Below are 5,731 nucleotides of genomic sequence, written 5' to 3' on the forward strand. Positions count from 1 at the left end.
ACAAGGAAGGCTGCAATGATGAGGCTGGAACGTCAGACCCTGTGAAATAAGGGAAGCTGCGAACTTTAGCTCCCTGAGGTGGCTCGATGAGACTTTGCTCACCCTGAGCAGTGGCACCTAGCAGAAGCAGGCGGGAGGATCCCAAGTGGACCTTTCTTTAAAGCTGGTGGTTAAGGTTCCTAGACAGGCACAGGGAACTTGTTGGATAAGTCCCAATCACCCCCACTTCTGCATATATTGGATCAGTGTCCCTGCATTGATGCTGTTGCAGCGTCCTTATTTTCCAAGCGCCCATGGCCTAAGAAAAGGCCAAACAGGACCTAACAGGTGTCTGAGGAGGCTGAGAAAAGAGGCTGCAGGCTGACTGCTGGTCTTGGAGACCCCCCCGGTAGGGGGCTGAGGAGGGGCTGCGGGGAGCAGTGAGACCTCTGGAAGCTTCACAGTGGTTCACAAGCGTGGCTGCACATTTAAATCCAGAGGAACTTAAAGCAGCACGTTCACCACACTCCAGCCCAACTGAACACAAATTTCAGGCTTTGTGGTTTTGATCCCCAGGTAATTAGGTTTGTGATCAAGGTTGAAGACCAGGATCTGCCTAGTTCCTAGTGTGGTCCTGGGATCACCTGTGTCTAGACTGTCCCAAGTTACAGAGCTAGATCCTTAGGTCTAACACAGACTCAGGGTCTGAGGCTATGGGGTGGGCCTGGGAACCTGTATGACAACGCAGTTAATAGGATATTTTTACTTAGACCCCAGTCAAACCAAACAGATTGGGCTCCACATAGGGCAAGGGAAAAGTAAAGAAAAGATGCTTGGCTGGCGAAAAAGGCAGGTGGCCCCACTAGGCATCAAACATGTGGCAGGGATAAGCCTGGGTTCTAGGGGGTGTATAGCGGTGAAAAGAGCAGGCTCTGTTGTCAAAAACATGTGGGAGGCAGACAGCCTAATTAACATGTACAATAAAGTGTGCAAATGCTGCACGTGCAGTGCAGCATGAAAATGATACATGTATGATGCAGAGTATATACGCTGCGTATGTGATACAGGATGTAAGTGAAACACGTATGCTGCAGGGTGTATCATACTCTGGGTGTAGGCGATGCATGTATAATGCAGAGTGTGAATGCTACATGTATGATGCAGGGTGTAAATGCTGCATGTGCAATGCTGGGTGCAAATGCTTCATGCCGTTGGGCCCTGGCACTGAGGTATGTGCTGGTATCTCCCCGGTGTAGTGATGTCTCAGAACCTGAAGGATGAAACATTGGTCAGAGTTCTTGGTTGCAGACAACAAAATCCACTTTAAAAAAAGAAAAAAACTGGATGGGCCTTAGTAAATTATATTAGGTGGCTCCCACAAGCTCTGGAACAGAGACCCAGCCTGGACACTACCTAGCCAGGAATCATGCAGCCCTGAAACCACCAGCGACATCCAGAGAGACGCTCTGGGGAAAAGCTGTTGCTGCTACCTCTGGCCCTTAGCACCCTCGACACAGAAGCCTGGTCCCCACCACAGCTTCACCCAACGCAAACTAATGCCCCAGAAGCTGACCTCAAGGGCTCAGAGGTGGAGGAGCTGTGTGAGGGCCGCGGGGAGTCGGGAATGGCAGGCACACGTTGGTTCTGGGCTTCCTGTTGCCCTTCCCTGCTGAGTTTGGTCAGTTACTTCACTCTGGTGTGACCAGGCAGCCTCTCCCTGGGGTTCCAGCGTGCCCACAGTGAGGAGGTGCTTCCTCCGCAGCTTCCATAGGGAAGGAAGGCAGAGGCCTGGGGAGGCCTGGCCTGGGCTGACCGCTGAGGCTGCTAGAAACGCCACCCTCTGGGCCCCTGGAGCTCTGCGCCAGGGACGGAGGCAGACTGTGGTGGGTGGACAACACTGCGCTTACTCTTGGGGAATGTTTTAAAACTGTAGCTTCTTTACTTGCTTTCTATAAACATGTATATTGTCCATCAATGGCAAGCATACTTGGAGGTCTTTTTGTGTGGACTGGCATAGGCAGTCAGGCAGAAACATGCTTTGTCAAGAACACAGAAGGGGAGGCCACAGTGGGGAAAATGGTGGAGGGGAGGGCGAGAGAGGAGAAGCCTGAAAAGTTGCAGCGAGCTGGAGCAACCAGAGGACCTGAAGAGGAAGCAGAAAAACCTGTGAAAACGAAGACCGTTTCTTCTAGTAATGGAGGAGAAAGTTTCAGTCGCAGCACTGAGAAGGGTCAGCTGAAGGAGCTGCAGACCTCCCAACGGAGTCTACAAAGATCTCCACATTGGATTCGCCATAGGTAGTCAGATGACAAAGAAGACATCGGCCATGGCCATCACACTCGGGTCAAGGAGTGAAGCGGAGGAAATGCCTCCAGAAGCAAAGATGAGGATGAAGAATTCTGGAAGGGATACACCAACATTAGCTGGACCAAACTCCTTCAATAAAGGAGTTTGGGTTTTCTGATAACCAGAAGTTATGGGAGCAAAATATAAAATTTCATCTTGGAAATGTCCGTGAACAAGACAATTAAATGATGTGTTTTGAAATTGGGATGGGGGTGGGTGTAAAGTTAAAAGAAACAGTTTCCTTTTTTAAAGAATGGTATAAGGCCGGGAGGGCGTGGTGGCTCACACTTGTAATCCCAGCACTGTGGGAGGCCGAGGTGGGCAAATCGCTTGAGGCCAGGAGTTCAAGACCAGCCTGGCCAACATGGTGAAACCCTGTCTCTACAAAAAATACAAAAATTAGCTGGGCATGGTGGCAGGTGTCTGTAATCCCAGCTACTAGGGAGGCTGAGACAGGAGATTTACTTGAACCCAGGAGGCAGAGGTTGCAGAGACCTGAGATCGCACCATTGCATTCCAGCCTGGGTGACACAGCGAGACTCTGTCTCAAAACAAACAAACAAACAACAACAAAAAGAAAGGTATAAGACATTTTGGGAGCAGCTTTGTTTTTTTCGTTTCCATTTTTTTTTTAAAGATTGAGAGGTACACTAATAAATGACAGCTTGAAATTAAAAAAAAAAAAAAAAGAACACTCTCTCTAAGGCCTTGCTCCTCAAAGTACCCACAGCAGACAGCACCTGGGAGCCCCTAAGAAAGCCAGAGTCCCTGGCCCCACCCACCTGGACCTCCTGCACCAGAATCTGCATTTTAAGGAGACCCCACAGGAGTTTCCTGGGAACACTGAGGTAGAACAAGCTCTGAGCTGGAGCTGTTCTCAGGCTGTGTGCAGAAACACCTGGGGAGCTATTCACACTCCTAGGTCCAGGGCACAGCCCAGACCAGTGGAACCAGTGTGCCTGGGGGTGTGGGGGAGGGTGAATTGCAGGGACACCTATTAATTTTTCCCCAGGCAAGCAGGGCTGAGCATCTGCTCTAGGCTCACCCACCACCTTTAGCTCACTTGAGCCTGCATCTCCATCTACCCGAATAGTTGCTAATCATGGTCTTTGCCTGACTTTCATCTCTGGACCCTGTGGATCCAGAAACTTCCACTCTACCCTCACTCTCCTGTGTGGCCTCTGCAACTCTCAATAGAGCTGCATCTTGAAACCCTTCGGCATATACCATGCTCGGGCTACTCCACACCCATTAGCCAGCACCTCTGGGTGCAGGCCCGGACAGTGTCATCTTTCAATTCATTCCTGCCACCCACGTGCTGCCATCGACCTCCCTGCACATCCTCACCTGCCATCCCCCCAGGTAAGAGTCCATCGTGCATTATCTTAAACCCCTGTCGCCTGTCCTTGCTACAACTTTCACCCTCCCTTCTGTCACCTGTGGGGGCCTTGGCAAATATTTGAGCTTGGTTTAATCAAACTCTGTGCTTACTTCCTTCCTGCCTCCAAGCAGCCCAGTGCAGGTGGAGGAAACTCCAGAATTCTTGCTAACTAGTCTCATGTTACACTCCCAAGTCAGCATAGCCCTGAGAGGTGACGACTTTCCCTGATCTCTTCGTTCATCCTGTGCAGACACAATCACTTCACCTCTCCTTCGTACTCGAATGCCTTATGCCCTCGCCCTTCTCATCACTTGCAGCTGAGAACCTGGCTCATTTTTCACTGGGAAAATAGAAGATAACAAAAGGGACCAGTTACAGGCTCCCACATCTTGTCCACCAACCATTGGCTGTGTTCCAGACAGTGCCTTCCTCCCTGCTGAAGTGGAGAGACTCCCAAAACTTCCTTGGCCAGTCTCACCGTGGGCTCCTGAGCCATCTGTCACTCTTGGTCAGTGGCCTGGCTGCTGTATGTCCCATGCTCTGATGCGTAGTCGCCGGCTCCCTTTCTCCTGGCTGGATCCCATTAGTGCTCAGCATGCGGGGGATGGCCCTCCGTCTGTCTGTGGACAGTAGATGCTGCCAAAACCCCTGCTGCTTCTCCTCCATTCTCCCTAGGACCCGCTGGGGTCAGTCTTTCGTTCCCACCGTCCTACCAGACTATCTGACCTGTCAGAGGGTTTAACACGGGTGGCCACGTCCAGCTTCTGGAAATACTCTTCATGGATGGAGTGGCCCTCCCTCACCTGCCCTGCCTTACTGCAGCTCTTTTCAGACTCCTTGGCTGGATCCCTCCCTCATCTGGCTACTCCACTCCTGCAGCCCCTGGGGCCCAGCCTCCACCTTTCCGTCCTCTACTTTCATCCCTGGGCTTTAAACCCCACCTACGTCCTGCCAAATGCTACTTGGAGACCCCCAGCTTCAACCCTGAACTCCAGACTCTACATGTCCAATGGACCTCCCTAACTGAATAGACAACAGCATATATACATGCATTCAACACACGCGTATGACACAGGTATGCATGAGTGCATACTTGTAAATTCAACATAGTCCTCTCAAACCAACATATATATCAATTTACTTAGGCACATAAGCTTCATACATACGTACATACATCTGTCTATTTCAGTCCTAAAAATTCTGCTTACTGAGTAAAGATTGTGGGAATTGTTTTGCTTATTTTATTAAAATCCAGCCATATTTATAATTTTTTTTTCCTGCCCATGATTAGTTGCAGGCGTGTGGACTGATGATTTTCATTTACAGAGCAAATAAACAGAGCCTTCACTATGGGCTCTTTTGAAAGTCAAAGCACTTCCCATGTTTAGGTTCCTGCTTCTCCATGCCGAAGACATGGTGAGAGAATACAGGGGGAGCTGAAGGCGAACAACATAAACTTATGTTTGAGAAGCACCTTTTACTCTGTGAAATAAAGTGAGTGTAAACAGTAAATGGAAAAACAAGCTTTCAGAGCCAGTGCAAGGCAAGAGCTGGGGAGGGAAGAGCTGGCTGGTCAGGGAGGATGCACTGGAGAGAAAAACCATCAAATTGGCCAGGACATTCCAGGACATCAGGGAGACCACACAACAGCCCACTGCATCCTGGGGTTCTGCTTCTTACCTGAAAGTGGTGGCAACAAGGGCCCCTCGGTGCTCCTGTGACTGCAGAGGACAATTTGCTTTTTTTGTTTGTTTGTTTGTTTGTTTGTTTTTTGAGACAGGGTCTCACTCTGTCACCCAGGCTGGAGTGAAGTGGCCTAATCTCTACTCACTGCAATCTCTGCCTCCCGGCTTCAAGTGATTCTTCTCCCTCAGCCTCCCTAGTAGCTGGGACTACAGGAAACTGCCACTATGCCTGGCTAATTTTTGTAGTTTTAGTAGAGTCAGGGTTTCACCATGTTGCACAGGCTGGTCTCAAACTCCTGACCTCAGGTGATCCACCTGTCTTGGCCTCCCAAAGTGCTGG

General features: G+C 50.1%; 1 pseudogene; it reads left to right on the forward strand.

Moving 5' to 3' along the window:
* The first annotated feature begins 2,055 nt into the window (after positions 1-2,055).
* LOC129478320 (PEST proteolytic signal-containing nuclear protein-like) lies at positions 2,056-2,424 on the forward strand (annotated as a pseudogene).
* Positions 2,425-5,731: the final 3,307 nt, after the last annotated feature.

This window comes from Symphalangus syndactylus, chromosome 3 (assembly GCF_028878055.3).
Source record: "Symphalangus syndactylus isolate Jambi chromosome 3, NHGRI_mSymSyn1-v2.1_pri, whole genome shotgun sequence".
In the NCBI taxonomy this organism is placed as follows: Eukaryota; Metazoa; Chordata; class Mammalia; order Primates; family Hylobatidae; genus Symphalangus; species Symphalangus syndactylus.